This window comes from Suncus etruscus, chromosome 10 (genome assembly GCF_024139225.1).
Source record: "Suncus etruscus isolate mSunEtr1 chromosome 10, mSunEtr1.pri.cur, whole genome shotgun sequence".
NCBI lineage: Eukaryota > Metazoa > Chordata > Mammalia > Eulipotyphla > Soricidae > Suncus > Suncus etruscus.
This window is the reverse complement of record NC_064857.1, coordinates 67334264-67351859: the sequence shown is the minus strand read 5'-3', so window position 1 is coordinate 67351859 and position 17596 is coordinate 67334264. Positions and strand designations below refer to the sequence as shown.

General features: G+C 47.1%; 1 protein-coding gene across 1 annotated transcript in view; it reads left to right on the top strand.

The window, feature by feature from the left end:
* PHLPP1 (PH domain and leucine rich repeat protein phosphatase 1) overlaps window positions 1-17596 on the top strand; it is a 246530-nt gene that overhangs the window by 43108 nt on the left and 185826 nt on the right. The gene's annotated exons all lie outside the window — the stretch shown is intronic.

Here is a 17596-nt window from a genome sequence, read left to right as displayed (position 1 = left end):
TCCTGGCAGGCACGGGGGACCATATGGGATGCCGGGATTCGAACCAATGACCTCCTGCATGAAAGGCAAACACCTTACCTCCATGCTATCTCTCCGGCCCCCTCATGGTTGAGTTTCAGTCATACAATGTCCAACACACTTCACCTGTACACCAAGTTTCCTTCCTTCCCTCCTTCCTTCTATCTTCCTCCTCCTCCTCCTCTTCCCCCTTCCCCCGCCTCCTCCCTTTTCTCCCCTCCCCCTCCCCCTTCCCTACTGTGGTTTGTTACTGAGAGACATACATAGTATCATTTTCCCCTCCTTTTAGTACCCTACTTTTTTTTTTTTCTTGTATTTGGGTTTGGGCCTCACCCTGCCATGCTCAAGGGTTACTCCTGGCTCTGCGCTTAAAAAATCACTCCTGACAGGCTCGGGGTACCATATGGGATGCTGGGGATCAAACCCGGGTTGGCTATGTGCAAGGCAAATGACTTCCCCGCTGTGCTATCGCTTCTGCTCCAGCACCATGCTCTTGTCCGGAGAGATCATTCCCAACTCTTGTATATGCACTCCGGTTATTGTGACAAGTGCAGATGAATTGAGCAGATAGTGATTTCAGAATAGAAGTGTGATGGTGAGTTTTTTCTTTTTGGTAACACCTTTTTTCTTTTTCTCATCTTTGCTGGCAATTTTATGATGAAAGAGAAACTCAGCCATAGCTGATTTGTATCTCATTTAGAGCTATTCAAGTGTGATGTGTTTCTCCCAAGAGGTGCTTGTACAAATGACAGTGTTGGAAAAAAACCTTCGATTGCAGCTTCATCGAATATGTTTCTTCTGAAGTTCTAATGCCTCCTCCCCCACCTTTTTTGACTTGGGCCGCACCCGGCAGTACAAAGGGGTTGCTCCTGGCTCTGTGCTAAGGGTTATTTCTGGCACTGCTCAGGGGTCATTCCTGGGAGTGCTTGGGGGACGGGACCATATTGGATGCCAGGGGTCGAACTTAGGTCGGCACCTGCAAGGTAAACGCCCTACCTGCTGTGCTATTGCTCTGGCCCATGAACTACTAACACTTTTTAGTTGCTGTATCTTCTGATGAGGGAGATGGAGGTGCCGTGTCAGCTGAAGGTTGATCTTGTTCATATACTCAGGCATATGCAATTTGTTTGGATATTTTAGGTCCTTCATAGTTGGGGTTCAGACATTCAATGGACCAGGGCCAATCCTACCACCAGTGTCGATCTCCCTCCACCAATGTTCCCCAAGTGCATCCCATACCCACCCTACCCCTCAACCTGCCAGTGTAACAGATCCATTTTAAGTTTAGATGATTAAAGTTTGGGTCTCTTGATTCCGTTGTTGTTGCCTTCAGCTTGGATATTTATTCATTTATTTATTTTGGGGAGGGGGTTAACCCAACAGCACTCAGGGGCTACTCCTGGCTCCACGCTCAGAAATCACTCCTGGCATGCTTGGGGACCATATGGGATGCCGGGATTCAAACCAGTGACCTTCTGCATGAAAGGCAAATGCCTTACCTCCATGCTATCTCTCCAGCCCTGGCTTGGATATTTAGTCTTTTTTTTAATACTACCAGTGCATCTGAGACTGCTTGACCCTTGGCCCCCATCCTTTCGTCTTTGTGTTTTCCTCCTGTCATTTAGTTTCTTTCCTTCTCACTATACTCTGGTGCCAACGGTGTTCGAGACAACTCCCATTTAGGTCATTGAGGATTTATTCTTGACTGCTCCGTTAGGAGTCATTCCTGACAGTGCTTGCGGGACCACCTGTAGATCAAACCAAGTTTGTCTGTGTGCAAGCTATGCACCAAACCTCTGAACTCTCACTCTAGCCACCAACACTCGCCTTATTTTTTTTTCTTTGAAAGAGGCCACACCCTGTGGTGCTCTGGGGGGATTACTTCTGGCTGTACACTCAGGAAACGCTCCCGGTGGGCTTGGGAGACACATGGGATGCTGGGGATCAAATTCAGGTCAGCAGCATGCTTGGCAAATGCCCTACCTGCTGTATTATCTCTCCAGCCTCTTCCCTTAGTTTTAAATGTGAAATGAGGGAGACATAAGTGGAAGTAGTTATCTGAGTTTAATAGGAAGTTGTTTTTAGTGGGCCAGTAGCTTTGAAAGATACCTTTGATTTGGGTTGAGGAATGGGGCGAGCGTAGGCCATGCACATGGGAAATAGTTAAAAGGGAAAAATGGTCCCTGCTGATTTGGATGGAATGCTTTTATGTTACTGCCAGAAGTTTTCTTTATTTCATTTCTCTGAAGTTATAATAATTTATAACCGTGGATTAACACCGCTCAGTTTCAAATGGAAAAATGGGAATAGCCAGTCATTTTCAGAAACATTATCTAGAATGGTAGTTCTCTGCCAGGGGTCGCTTTGCCCCAGAGGGCACTTTGGGTCATTCCTGGAGGTACATTGGCCGCCATCACGGAGGCAGAGTGAGATGACTGGTATGGAGAAAGCAGAGACCAGAGGCTGTGCTGTAAATGCCTCCTACCACCCAAATCACCTGATTATAGATGCCAGTTTTGTGGAGGTGCTGAGATCCTGATGGCCTGAGTGAATGAAAAGCTTCGATTTCATCTCACAGAAACATGCCTGAGTTTCCAAAAATTTCAAAGTTCTTATGATTCTTATGGGAAGAGCACTAAGATGACCAAGATTGAGAAAGAAAAATAAAAAAGAGAGAGAAAGAAAAAAATCCATACAGGAAGGACAGATGGAAGGAGGTTGTGTCCTGGGAGGGTCTTAACATTATTTCTCAAATGACCTGCCAAGGTAGAGCCTGTTTTTATTGTTTTCCCCAAAGATGTGACCCCCCTCTGTGTGCAAGGCACGGATGCAAACGTGCACAAGAAGTTGGGGCCTCTGTTGCTCCGAATCTCAGATTCTGTTCTTATTGGAAAGAACTTGGGGGCTGTTTTTCTCCCTCAGATGGAGCCTAGCAAGCTCAGGATGCAGGCAGAGATGGTGCAAGTTCACATGTGAGCTTGGGGAGGAGTGGGGGGCAGGAAGGGGAGGAGTGCGGAGTGACATAGGAGGAGGATCTATGAGCTTTGGTGGAGGTAGAAGCAAAGGAGAAAACGGTGCTTCTGACTCTTCCTGTGAACATAGGAAGTGGGAAGATGCCAGTTTAGGGTGTAGGGGGATGGCTTTGGTCTCTGAGAACGTGCTGCTGAATGTGGTTGTTTGGGCTGTGCACTGCACAATTTTAGGGGACCTTGTTCCAGAGGAAAGTCTCTGGTCTGTCGGGCGCTACCCTGTTTGCCTCCTCAGACCTGATCAGAGCCAGCGGCCCTTTCCACAGAACATAGCCAGCCTGTGTTTCTATTTAACCCCCACAGATTCAGCAGATGGGTATAGTTATTATTTATTTTATTTTGGGGGCGTGTGTGTGACCTCTATGGGCAGTGTTCGTGGCACCATGAGGTGTAGCAAGATGTCTGTTTCATCCCTTGAGTCACTCCTCTGGCCAGGTAGGTTTATTTTCAAGAAACTGAGATGTGGGGCCGGAGCGGTGGTGCAAGCGGTAAAGCGTCTGCCTTGCCCACGCTAGCCTAGGATGGACTGCGGTTCGATCCCCCGGCATCCCATATGGTCCCCCAAGCCAGGAGTGATTTCTGAGCATAGCCAGGAGTAACTCCTGAGCGTCATTGGGTGTGGCCGAAAAACAAAAAAAGAAAAAAAAAGCCTGCTTCATTAAAAAAAAAGTGGACAATGCTCTTAACTTTCTCTTTGCTATATGGCATGATGCAAAGAGAGGACTGGAGGAAGAGAGCAGGAAGAAAAGACTCATTTGCTGCTTCCAGAAGGACTCATTCAGTGGGTTCCTAGAGAATAAATAGATGAAAGGGTTTTCTACAGTGAAAAGAAAAAAGAAAAAAAGAAAAAGGAGAAACATGCTAGGACGTTAATGTAGGTTCTGCTTTGGGCTTGTGGAGCTCTTTGGCCATGGAAGTGTATTTGGAGGTGGGTGTTCTGCAGACACAGCTCACTGGAACTGCCATGTCTTTGGTTGGTTGTCTCATCTCAGTTGTCCAGATGCCATTTGTGGATTAAGGAAGAACCACTTTATTCTCAGATAAAGCAACATTTGTATTATGGTAGACGTTCCCTTTTGCTTTTGGTTGTTTAATTTGTTTTGATCACACCTGCCTGGCAGTGCTCAAGGTTGCCTCCTGGTTTTATGCTCAGGGATCACTCCTGGTGGGGCATTGGGTGCCTTATGTAGTGCTGGAAACTGAACCTATATTGTCTGCTTGTAAGACCCGCGCCCTTCCCGCTCTTCTATTTTGCTAACCCCAGAAGTTCTCTAAATTGGCTCCACTCTGCTCTCTTTGGAGCACCATCACTGCTCAAGTGGCTTGATGCATCTCTGATTCATGCCGTTGTGTTTGTATAGATGTTTGCTCCTTCAAAATAGGTCCCAGATTTTTTTTTTTTTTTTTTTTTGGTTTTTGGGCCACACCCGGCGTTGCTCAGGGGTTCCTCCTGGCTGTCTGCTCAGAAATAACTCCTGGCAGGCACGGGGGACCATATGGGACACCGGGATTCGAACCAACCACCTTTGGTCCTGGATCGGCTACTTGCAAGGCAAACGCTGCTGTGCTATCTCTCCGGGCCCAAGGTCCCAGATTTGACTCCACTGTCACTGCCATCATTTCTTCACTGGGTTTACTACAGTAGCCCACTTCTTGGCTTCATCCACCCAACCAAAACAGTTCTGTTCAGAATGAAGTCAGGGGCTAGAAAGCCAGTAGAGAGGATAAGACACTTGGCCTGAAGCCATGACATTGGTTCAAATCCTGGCACTGTAGGCACAGCCATGGCCTCGGAGTACTCCAGGCATGGACCCTCAGTGTCACAGGCACAGCTCCATAGACTCCTGAGTACCTCATGGCTTCAGTACCACAGGAATGATCCTCGAGTACCTCAGGCACGAACCCTGCATACCACAGGCACAGCCTCCGAGTACCCTGAGGCACAGCCCCTGAGTGCCTGAGCGTGCCCCTCCCCATGATAAATGGTGCTTACTAAAATTGGGTCAGACCCCTCTTCTCAAGGTCCTCAAGTAAAGGCCACGCATGCAGTCCTGCCTGGTTACTAGAACAGTGATAGGCTTGGCAGGACGGCACGGGCTCAGCATTTGTTGAAATAACCACTGGGTCCCCCGTTATTTTTTTTTTTATTTTTTTTGGTTTTTGGGTCACACCTGGCAGTGCTCAGGGGTTATTCCTGGCTCCAGGCTCAGAAATTGCTCCTGGCAGGCACAGGGAACCATATGGGGCGCCGGGATTCGAACCGATGACCTCCTGCATGAAAGGCAAACGCCTTACCTCCATGCTATCTCTCCGGACCCCTGGGTCCCCCTTTAAAGAAATAGGGTGTTTCCAAGTATGCTGCTAAATGCAGTGTAAGTAGAAATCTTGAGCTTTTTCTTGGCTATCACCCAAAGAACTGTGAATACACATTTCTGTTAGAATGGAATTGGCGATATTTATCTTTATAGGAGTCTACATCTTTCTCATCTTCACAGGCTCTTTTTCCATTATTAAGCAATTGAATCTATCCGTCATAAGAAGACTTAAAAAATGTGATCCTGGGGCCAGAGAGATAGCATGGTGGTAGGGCATTTGCCTTGCTTGCAGAGGGATGGTGGTTTGAATCCTGGCATTCCATATGGTCCCCCAAGCCTGCTGGGAGTGATTTGAGCCTACTAGAGCCAGGAGTAACCCCTGAGCACAGCCGGGTGTGACATTCCCCCCAAAATAAACCAAATGAAAACAAAAACAAAAAATGTGATCCAGAGAAAGGAGAACTGAATGCCTGGTGTCACAGAAGCAACTATAGCACTTAGGAAGTCGCATTGGGCTTTGCCAGCTATGTAGTCAGTTTGATGGCTCTTTGGTGTCTGGGCACATTCCCTGACTGATGCCCGATGGATTCTCCTCTGCTACTAAGACTCTGAGCTGTTTCCAGTCAGGAAATGTGTAACATGCAGGTGACATGTTCAGAAGTGGGACTTATGACCATCATTTGACACTGATGGCAGCCTATATGCTGAAACAAGTCACCTCCTGCCTGCATTCCGACTCCCAGGATGAAGGAACTTCTCTTTACTCACACCACTTGGTGTGGTTCTTGCTGATGTCACCTCCAAACAATTAGATTCATACGAAGAGTCATTTCCTCCAGATACTGACTTTGAAAGTTTGGCTTTTTGGGGGAGGGGTAAGATGGGGTGTGTGCATGGGGGGTTTGCAACTTGGCTTAGAAAAATGGACCATTTTGCCAACGTCTCATCATGGGTCAAAGAGAGAACATGGGCCACAGTGATTTTCGATCCCTTGGATGAAAGCGTTTGCTTTTGAAGTTGGCTCTTCTAGAGTTAGTTGGGCACTCAGCTAGTCCCAGGTCCCAGGGCAAGCGTTGAGTTAAGCCCTCAGCCTTCTCACCCTGCAGCTGTTCTCAGCAGCCTTGCCTCCTCCTCCTCTCCGAGAGCAATCGAGTCCATTATGCTCTCTATGTCTTTGATAGGGGCTCTCTTGGACCTGGCTGCTTGCTCAGCTGTTCTCTCCTGCGGAATTCCTTTCATGCAGTGCAACAAACCTTCCCCATCACCTGTCTTGTTGATCTGGCAGACTGTGCCTGCCTGGGGCCAGGGTCAGGTGCAAGCTGGGGTAGAATTCGGGTGTGTCCTGTGTCCACAGAGGTGCGGAAACCGCCCTGTCACTCCTGTTTAGTTGTTTTTCTACCAGCATACCTGAATGAACTAAAGCATGTTTGCCTGTCCAGTGAAGCCTTCTGCAAAGAGGAATGAGTCGATGGTGTTGGGTAGTGTTGCTTAGGGCACTTGGATGCAGGCGAGGGAGCTGCAACAGAACAGATGAGGAGGCGTTGAGGAAATCATCTCTTTTGGACCCACAATATCTCGTCAGAAAGTTGGGCTGCTCAGCTGTTGTGTCTGAGGTTAATGGGATGTGTCCTCTTCTAATTTGCTATCAGTAATTGCATGCCATGCCCCAACTTCAGCATGTTAATCAAGAGGGAAAATCCAAGTTGTGGTTCTAATTGTTGTATCGGTCCATTTGTTACTGTTATATTACTGTTGTCTTTCCTGGATTCCTAGTATGTGTCTGGAGGGCCAAACTAAGCTGCTTAAAATGAACCATTGGCAGATTTTTAAATTTAATTAATTAATTAATTAATTAATTTTTTGGTTTTAAGCTGGCCAGCGAGAAAATAACATTTTTGTTTTTCTACAAAACAAAATTGTAGGGACCACATTCAGTGATATTCAGATGCTACTTTCTCCAGGGCCTATGCCCTAGGGCCTTGATGGCAAACCTATGGTGCCAGTGGTGGCATGGGAAGGCCTTGCAGCTGGCATGCGGGAAGGTCTGCAATTAAGATATGTGGCAAGGTGGGAGTCGAGTGTGCCAGTGTCTGCTTTGCAGCTCACCTGGTAACAGGGCCGGGCTGGCCATTGGGAGGACCGGGCCTTGTACGGCAGTTTGGGCACTCGGGCTCAAAAGGTTAGCCATCATTGCCCTAGGGGTATGTCTATGTTCTTCCTTCCTTTTTCTTTCCTTCTTTCTTCTTCTTTCCTGGGGCTGGGGAGCTATGAGATGCTAGGGAGTCAATCTGGGCCACTGGCATGCCAAGGATGCCCACTGCTTGTTAGCATTATCTTCTGACCCTCAGTACTACATTGAAAAACTAGTTGACAATGTTAAATGAAGGGCCGGAGTGGTGGCACAGGACATAAGGCGTCTGCCTTGTGCGTGCTAGCTTGGGATGGACCACAGTTCGGTCCCCCAGCATCCCATGTGGTCCCCTAAGCCAGGGGCGATTTCTGAAGCATAGCCAGGAGTAACCCCTGAGCGTCACTGGGTGTGCCCCCAAAACCAGAAACCAAAAAAAGAAAAATAAAAGATAATGTCAAATGATCTCATAGTTACTGTTGTAGGCTACACAAGTTTAGCTGTTTTATTTTAGACTTTCTTCATTAATGTCTGGATAGATGATCTTGAAAGCTTTTAGTTCAGTTATTTTACTTTTGTTTTTGCAGTGCTGGGGATAAAACCCAGGGCCTCACATGAACGGCAAGTGCCTTTCTGCTGCTCATATTCCTAGTAAAATAGCTTTTACTATTGCATAGTTGTGAGATGGTTGAGAAGTCCTTTTGTGACTAGCTAGAACTCCATTTTTATTATTGTTGTCATTATTATTATTATTTTCCTCTTCTGTCTTTTCCTCCTCTCTTCCCCTTCCTTCCTTCCTTCCTTCCTTCCTTCCTTCCTTCCTTCCTTCCTTCCTTCCTTCCTTCCTTCCTTCCTTCCTTCCTTCCTTCCTTCCTTCCTTCCTCCCTCCCTCCCTCCCTCCCTCCCTCCCTCCCTCCCTCCCTCCCTCCCTCCCCCCACTTATTTTTTTTTTTGGGCCACACCCGTTTGATGCTCAGGGGTTACTCCTGGCTAAGCGCTCAGAAATTGCCCCTGGCTTGGGGGGGGCATATGGGACACCGGGGGATCGAACGATGGTCCTTCCTTGGCTAGTGCTTGCAAGGCTCTCTACCTTACCTCTAGCGCCACCTCACCGGCCCCATCCTTCCTCCTTTTCTATACTCTCTCTTCCTCTCCCTTTTTTATCCTTTCTCTTCCTCCCCACCCCCTTCCCTTCTCCTCTTCACCAATGCTCAGTTACTCCTAATTCTGAACAAGAGGATCACTCCTGGTGGGTTCAGGGGACCATATAGTGGTTGCCAGGAATTGAACCTGGGTTGGCTGCATGTAAGGGAAGTACCTTAACCGCTGTGCTGTCTTCTTGGCCCCCAACTTTTAATTCTGCCCACTTTATTACTCCTTAGACTCATTTAGTTTTTTTTTTTTTGTTTTTTTTTTTTTTGATTCTCATCAATTCTTGCCATCCTCAAACATAACTCCTTTCCCCTTACTGTCTCATTTGATTTTTTTTGAGGGGGGGCTTGCTTTGGGGTTACATACATACAAGTTATTCCTGGGTTCGTGCTTTGGAGTCACCCAGGAGATGCCTAGGGATTAAACCCAAACCTCCAGTGTGCAAAGTCTATACTCAGCTCATGGAGCTCTCTCTTTAGCCCCTAATGACTCATTTGTGAAATAAAAAGGGAAACATTTGGCAGAAAATGGTTTTGTATCTGGACCAGAGAGACTACAACAGCAGGTCTGTGCTTGCCTTGCACACACTGGCCTGGGGTTGAGCCCCAGCACCACACATAGTCCCTCGTGTACCTTCAGGAGTAATCCCTGAGCAGAACCATGAGTAGCTCCAAAATTAAAAAAACAGAAAACAAAAAACACAGCAGCCTTTGAACTGTGCTAATGTGCTATCTAATTTATAATTGGATCGTGTCCATTTTGACAAAGTATAAGGTGAAGACATTGTTCTCTCTTCTTACCCCCTACCTAACACTTTTTGCTGTTCCTTCATATCTGGCGAGGGCCAACACAAACAAGATAATGAATTTTTCAACTTTGTATTGTGCTATCTGGGAACTCTATTTTATATTTTAAGGGAATGGACAGTATTAGGACGTGTGTGTGTGTGTGTGTGTGTGTGTGTGTGTGCGCGCGCGAGTGTGCGCATGTGTATCCAGTGATTCAGCACACAGCCTGGTGTTGTGTGTGTGTGTGTGTATGTGTGTGTCCAGTGATCCAGCACACAGCCTGGTTCTCTCCCCTGTTCAACGAGCCTCTGACTAGACCAATGGCAGGTAGACCCATTAACCTAGCAAATGTCCCCAACAGACTGATTTATGGCCCAGTCACAAATTTCAGCTGTGCCCTTTAAGATCAAGAAGGTCGGGGCCGGAGAGATGGCATGGAGGTAAGGCGTTTACCTTTCATGCAGAAGGTCATCAGTTCGAATCCCGGCGTCCCATATGGTCCCCCGTGCCTGCCAGGAGCAGTTTCTGAGCACAGAGCCAGGAAAAACCCCTGAGCACAGCCGGGTGTGACCCAAAAACCACAAAAAAAAAAAAAAAAAAAAGATCAAGAAGGTCAAGTGGCTGTTTTGTTTCTGCATTTTGACAGGGTTTTGTCGGGGGAGTGGAGAACTCCTTCCTCCTCACATCCTCACTCCAGGGTCCGGGCTGTGGGACCAGAGTCTGGGATGTTGCTTGTTGCCAGGAAAAAGGGGATGGGGGAGATTGTCAGCTCCAATGGCTCAAGGGATAGGGCCCGACCCGCTCCGGAAGTGGAAGCTCGGTGCAAGGCATGGCTCTCGCCAGTGCCTTAGGCTGCAGTAACGGGCAGGCTGAGTCAAGCAGGCTTAGATCCTACCGGAAATTACTATTTCTCAACACTGAGGATCTAGAAGCTGCTGGAGGCCTTAGGCAAAAGTCAGATTCCAGGGGCTGGAGCGATAGCACAGTGGGGTGGCATTTGCTTGACATGGTTGACCCTGGTTGGATCCCAGGCATCCTATATGGTCCCCCCCCCCCCCAGCACCATCAGGAGTGATTGCTAAGGAGTAACCCCTGTGTACCGCTGGGCTGGGTGCAGCCCAGAAACTGGATTCAAGGGGCTAGAGCCATAGTACTGTAGAGAGAGTGCTTGCCTTGTATATGGGTGACCTGAGTTAGATCCCCAGCAACCTATATGGTCCCTTGAACACCACCGGGAGTAATTCCTGAGCACAGTCAGGAGTAAGCCTTGAGCACCACTGGTTCTCGCCCCAAACCCAAACCTTAAACAAACTTGGTATAAGCAAGTTCAGAAGACAAAGAGCCAGATTGATGGGATGTACATTGTCGTGTCCGTGTGACACTGAGTAGGTGCCAGGCGGCCCATTAGCAGAAAGCCAGGCTGCAGGTTCGTGACTGCTGCAGTTATGGGGCCTCCCCTAAACAAACAGCAGCCTCCACAGAGCACCCCAGAGGCAGCCCAGTGCTTTTAGTAGCTTGGAAACAGTTCCGGTTTTGCTGAATGATGAGATAAAGCTCTCGTATGAATTCTATTTTTTTTTCTATGTAACGTCTATTTTAAAAAATAATTTTTGGGGCCCGGGAGCAATAACGCAGTGGTAGTGGCAATTTGTAGACTGAGTATTTGGCCCTTTTCCTTGCCTCTTTTTCCCCCTGCTCCGAGGCCTGTGTGGGCACATCCCGCTCAGAGTCCACTGCACGGACCTTTGCATCCTGCCTGTTTGGCACCAGACCCTTTAGGTATTTACTTGTTGTTATGAACAAGATCCTTTCATTTTTGTGTGTAGAGGGTTTGGAAGAAATGCATTCAGTCAGTTTTTCAATGCTTCAAGTTCCAGAATTTGGATGTTTTTATTATTTACTTACTTACTTTATTTATTTACTTATTTATTTATTTTTGTTTCTTTTTGGCCCACACTCGGCAGAGCTCAGGGGTTATTCTTGACTCTGCTCTCAGAAATCGCTACTGAGGGCTGGAGAGATAGCATAGAGGTAAGGTGTTTGTTTGCCTTGCATGCAGAAGGTCGGTGGTTCAAATCCCAGCATCCCATATGGTCCTCTGAGCCTGCCAGGAGTGATTTCTGAGCGTAGAGCCAGGAGTAACTCCTGAACGCTGCTGGGTGTGACCCAAAAACCAAAAACCAAAAAAAAAAAAAAAAAAAAAGGAAGGAAGGAAGGAAGAAATCGCTGTTGGCAGGCTCTGGAAATCATATGGGATGGTGACAGGGTTTGAACTCTGGTCCGTCCTGTGTTGGACATTTGCTTGCAAGGTGAATGACATACTACTGTGCGATCACTCCAGCCCTGGGTGCTTTTATTTTTTTTTTAAGAGCGTACAATTTATTTTTATGTTTATGAAATTCAAGACCAAATTTGAGTGACAGAAAACGAATCAGGGGTCAGAGTGGTGGCGCAAGTGGTAGGGCGTTTGCCTTGTACCTGGCTAATCTAGGACCGACCTTGGTTTGATCCCCTGCATCCTATATGATCCCCCAAGCCAGGAGCGATTTCTGAGCGAATAGCCCAGGAGTAACCCCTGAGCATCACTGGGTGTGGCCCAAAAAACAAAATAAAAAAAAAAAAAAGGAAAGAAAGAAAACAGATCAGTATTTGAGTTGGAGAGAATGTAATGGAAAATAAAGATAGACTTGGGGCCCGGAGAGATAGCACAGTGGCATTTGCCTTGCAAGCAGCCGATCAGGACCAAAGGTGGTTGGTTCGAATCCCGGTGTCCCATATGGTCCCCCGTGCCTGCCAGGAGCTATTTCTAAGCAAACAGCCAGGAGTACCCCCTGAGCACCGCCAGGTGTGGCCCGAAAACCAAAAAAAAAAAAAAAAAAAGATAGACTTACACAAGTAAATTTTGGAGTCATACCTTCTGTGTTAACCCTCAGGCCCAGCCAAAACTGAAAAAAGGGAACTACATAGCTTATAGAATGGTGGCTGCCCTCTTGCATTTGGACTTAGCGAACTGGTGTTCATATGTGTAAAATGCCATTTTCCAAGCGTTCCTACTCCAAACTGAAAGCCCATTTTTATTTTTTGTTAATCGGGAAGTAGAAATCACCCTCCCTCCGCCCCAACCATGTTCTAAAAATGTTCATTATTCTTTGGATGGTAAAATTACTTGATTATAGTGAACTCTCTTTTGAACCAAAGTAAATTGTACCCTTTTTATGCAGTAATTAATAATGTAGCTTTGGGGGAAAAAATTAAGCAGGGATTTGAGGAGTGGGGAGAGCTCATTCAGGGCCAGCAAACCAAATCTGTGGGCCTGAGTGGAGAAGGGGGTGTCAGGGAGGCTCTGCCCAGCCTGGGGGGGGGCGCTTTTCCTTCAGCACCCCTATCCCACCTCACTCTTCTCATAGTTGATATGTAGAAAAGGAGCTGGAGAGATAGCATGGAGATAAGGCGTTTGTCTTGCATGCAGAGGGTTGGTGGTTTGAATCCCTGCATCCCATATGGTCCCCCGAGCCTGCCAGGAGCGATTTCTGAGCGTAGAGCTAGGAGTATAGGAGTAACCCCTGAGCGCTGCCAGGTGTGACACAAAAACAAAGAAAAACAAAAAGAAAAAATGAGAGACAGGTTAGAACTTACATTTCTATGCCTATTCCACATTCCTATCCTTTTAGGCTGGTAACCATTAGAAGTCACTATTTTAATCTCTTTGGTTTTTGAGCCATACTCAGAGGTGCTCAGGAGCTGTGTCTGACTCCTGGTATTGGTTTATAGCTCCAGTGTATTGCAGGCAAAGCATCTGCTCAGACATACCCCTGTGGTCCCCAAACTGTCTATTTTTGAAGATCAAACCAGAGCCTAGGAGTTAGCATAGCAGTCAGGAAGCTTAGGCATATGTGGGGACTGGGTTTGGTTCCCTGTACCATAGGAGCCCCGAGCACTGTCTGGTGAGGTCCTAGGGTGGGGAGCTCTGCTGGGTGTGGCCCTGAACAACTTTAGCAGCAGCCGGGGGCTGGGGAACCCCAGCATCACTGGATTTGAGCTGCATCACCCTCTCCAACTCTGACTCCTGCACTGTTGGCCAAAACTCAGTGCTGGGTCCCAGTCTTCCTGAGCACTGCCTGGGCTTTTCCCCAAAGAAATGATGAAACTGAGATCAGTTCAAACCAGTCCTTGGAGTCCCTTTGTGTACTTATGCAAATTCAGAACTACCTACCAAACAAACACTGTTTCTGTCTCTGGTATATCCACTTTCTAGGTATTTAGTGAACTAACCTCGTCTTTCCCTCCCTCCCTCCCTCCCTCCCTCCCTCCCTCCCTCCCTCCCTCCCTCCCTCCCTCCCTCCCTCCCTCCCTCCCTTCTCTGTTTTTTTTTTTGGGCCACACCCAGTAATGCTCAGGGGTTATTCCTGGCTCTGCACTCAGAAATTACTTCTGACTTGGGGGACCATATGGGATGCCTGGGATAGAACCCGGGTCCATCTTTGGTCAGCTGTGTGCAAGGCAAACGCCCTACTGTTGTGCTACTATTCTGGCTCTTTTTTTGTTTTGTTTTGTTTTGTTTTGTTTTTCGGTCACACCTGTTGGTGCTCAGATGTGCATAGCACCTGGTTCTACATTCTGGAATCACTCCAGGTGGACTGAAGGGATCATCTGGGATGCCAGGGATTGAACTGCACATTGGCCTCATGCAAGACAAGTACCCTACCCGCAGTACTCTATCACTCTGGTCTCTTACCTTTTTTAAAAAAATTAATATTTTAATTAATTTTTGGTTTTGGGGCCACACCCGGTGGAACTCAGGGGTTACTACTGGCTCTGCACTTAGAAATTGCTCCTGGCAAGCTCAGGGGACCATATGGGATGTCTGGAATCAAATTGGGTCTGTCCTGGGGTTGGCAGCGTGCAAGGCAAATGCCCTGCCGCCACTATGCTATTGCTCTGGCCTCCCCAAAAGTAATATTTAAACAATTGTGCTTTGGGGCATAGTGGAGACGCCCAGGGCTTACTCCTGCTAGTGTTCTGGAGACCATCTGCATTGCTGGGAGTTTATTTTTTTTTTTGGCCACTCCCGGCAATGCTCAGGGGTTACTCCTGGCTGTCTGCTCAGAAATAGCTCCTGGCAGGCACAGGGGACCATATGGGACACCGGGATTCGAACCAACCACCTTTGGTCCTGGATCGGCTGCTTGCAAGGCAAATGCCGCTGTGCTATCTCTTCGAGTGCTGGGAGTTTTGACCAGCAAGAGACTTAGCCCCTGTACTGTATCTCTGTGGCCCCAGTTTTCCCCCTGAAAAGAATAAAGAAATTTTTTTAAGTTTTAAGTGAAAGACAGACAGATTGGCTTCTTCTCACATGGTTATTTCAGTGAGAGGAGGCCTTCTCCCCCCCCCCCCCACCCCAAGGTTAAATCCTAGGTCACATCCAGACTCCTGGAAAGCCAAATCCTTGCAGAACAAGGAAAACGGAAAATTTTGTGCCTGCTATTAATGTCATCTTTACAGATCCAATGTTTGTGAGTCAGAAGCAAGATTCATACTGGGAATGTTTATTGGTTGGATTCTGTGAGTGCTGGAGAAAGAGAACAGACTTTGAAAGACTTGCTCAGCTGCAAACATATCAAGGATCTGAGAGCTCGTGATGGATGGTTGGGGTCATGGGGACCAGCACATAGCCTTCCATCAAGGTCCCTGTCAAAGCTGAGGTGGAAAGAGCTGGTCTGGGGGCGTCAGGAGACAGTACAGTCTGACCCCAGATCCATTTCCGGCACTACATGCTTCCTCCAAGCGCTGCCTGGAGATCCCCAGCACAGTCTGTTTGGGTCAGCATCCGAGCAGCATCACATCCTTGGACTGTCACTGAGGCGCCTGGTGGGCCAAGAATTGCCAGTGGGTCCCCATCCCTACTGCTTGGGGTTCCTTCCACCACATCTCTGTTCAATGGAGAATTACTCTGAGAGTCCAGAGCGATAGCATAGCTACTAGGGTATTTGTCTGGCATGCAGCTGACCTAGGACCAACCTGGGTTTGATCCCCAGCATCCCATATGGTCCCACTAGCCTGCCCGGAGCAATTTCTGAGCGCAAAGCCAGGAATAACCTCTGAGCACCTCAGGGTGTGGCCTGACATCCCTCCCCGCCAAAAAAGAATTGCTCTGATGGCCTTAAATACATTTTCTGAAAATGTTTTCTTAAAAAGCATCCTGTTCACAGTCAAATCTTTACTTGGTTGAGAACCAGTGGCAGTGGCAGATTAGAGAATTTGAAGTTTTGTTTTGTTTTGCTTTTAGACCACACCAAGTGATGCTCAGCTGGTTTTGACTTATCATTCGTGTCTTGCTTGGCAAAATTTGATGAGTTTTGGGCCAGATCAATAATATAAGCAGGAAAAAAATATAAGCGGGTAGGGTGCTTGTCTTGCATACGGCCAACCCAGGTTTGACCTCTGGCATCCCATATAGTCCTCTGAGCACTTCCAGGAGTGATTCCTGAGCGCAGAATTAGCAGTAACTCCCCTGAGCACTGCTAGATGTGACTCAAAAACCAAACCAAAAAAAAATTGATGAGATTTGCACCATGACAGTTCTTGGAAAACATATCTTTTATTATACTTTTATTTTATGTGCACAAGTGTGTTTTCTTAGTAACAGCAACAGTAACAACTTGTGGCTCTGCCACATCCAGTGATGCCCAGGTCCACCTCTGGTTTCATGCATGAAGGTTGCTCCCAGTGGTATTCTGGGATCTGGCAGAGCTGGGAATGAAACTTGGTTTCTCTTTCTGGCCCGTCAGTATCTGTAAATGAGGAGCTGCCCTGTGCAGAGTCTCTGGAGATGAATCTTCAGTTCAAACATAACAGCATGGCAGCATGTTGTGCTGCCAACAAATATGCCCGTTGTTAGCTAGTACAGTTTCCTAAGCCAGGTGCAAAAATAGTACAGTTTGTTGAGGGCACAAGGGTATTAAACATCAAAAGGAAAAGAAAAAGTACAGGCACCCAACTAATCTGAAATATCAACAACGCTTGATATGATTAAGACTGTTTCTCCGAGCAGTGTTACACATGTAGGCAACATGACATAAAAATGTCCTAGACTCTCTTCTCACTGATAATCAGATGATCTAAGACCTAATAAAGATCTAATAGTTCTTATGGAATGTGTGATTACTTAGGCGATAAGCATTTATTATCCTTATTAACCATGACTATTAATGTTTAATGGATACGTTTTCCATACTTGAGACTTCTGGCTGTCCAGGTATATAATAACTCATGTTTGATCTGGGAAATTTGAAAGCTCTGGTGTAGCTATACTTGACTTTAGTCCAAGCTTATTTGTTTATGGTTGAAGCAATGAGAGGGAGGGGTTTGATGGTCTCGGTGGCCTCGAGTAATTCTCATTGCATCTGTGGCCCAGGTCTCTGCCACCAGATTCTTTTCTTTCCTTAAACTCATTATTTCAGTTCTCTTGATACTCCACTCTGTGGTTTTAATGTAGGGTTTAGGCTTCAAAGTGAAAACATAAACATTAGGGGGCCAGAGAAATAGATGTAAATTTAGGGGGCATGACGCTTCTCTGCACACATCTAACCCAGGTTCCTTCCTCCAAGCACCTTTGAGAGTGAACCCTGAGTCAGGAGGAATACTGCCTGGTGTGGCGGTCCCTCCATAAACCAAAAAGTTTTTTTATTAGAAAAAACAAACATAGGGGCCAGAGAGATAGCATGGAGGTAAGGCATTTGCCTTGCATACAGAAGGACGGTGGTTCGAATCCCAGCATCCCATACGGTTCCCCGAGCCTGCCAGCAGCAATTTCTGAGCGTAGAGCCAGGAGTAACCCCTGAGCTATGCCGGGTGTGACCCAAAAACTAAACAAACAAACAAACAAACAAAAAAACCCATAGTAAACATTAGAGCAATTTATTTGATGACTTTCTGTTTTCTTTTCTTTACTTACTTTGTTTTTTTTTTTTGGGGGGGGGGGTGTCACACCGAGTAGTGGCTCTGTGCTTGAAAATCACTCCTGGCAGGCTCAGGGGACTATATGGGATACTGGGAATTGAACACAGGTCGGCTGCATGCAAGGCAAATGCCGTATACTATCGCTCCATTCCCCCCCCCTTTATTTTATTCATAATGCAGTTGCTCAAAGGAAGTAGCTGTCTCTGT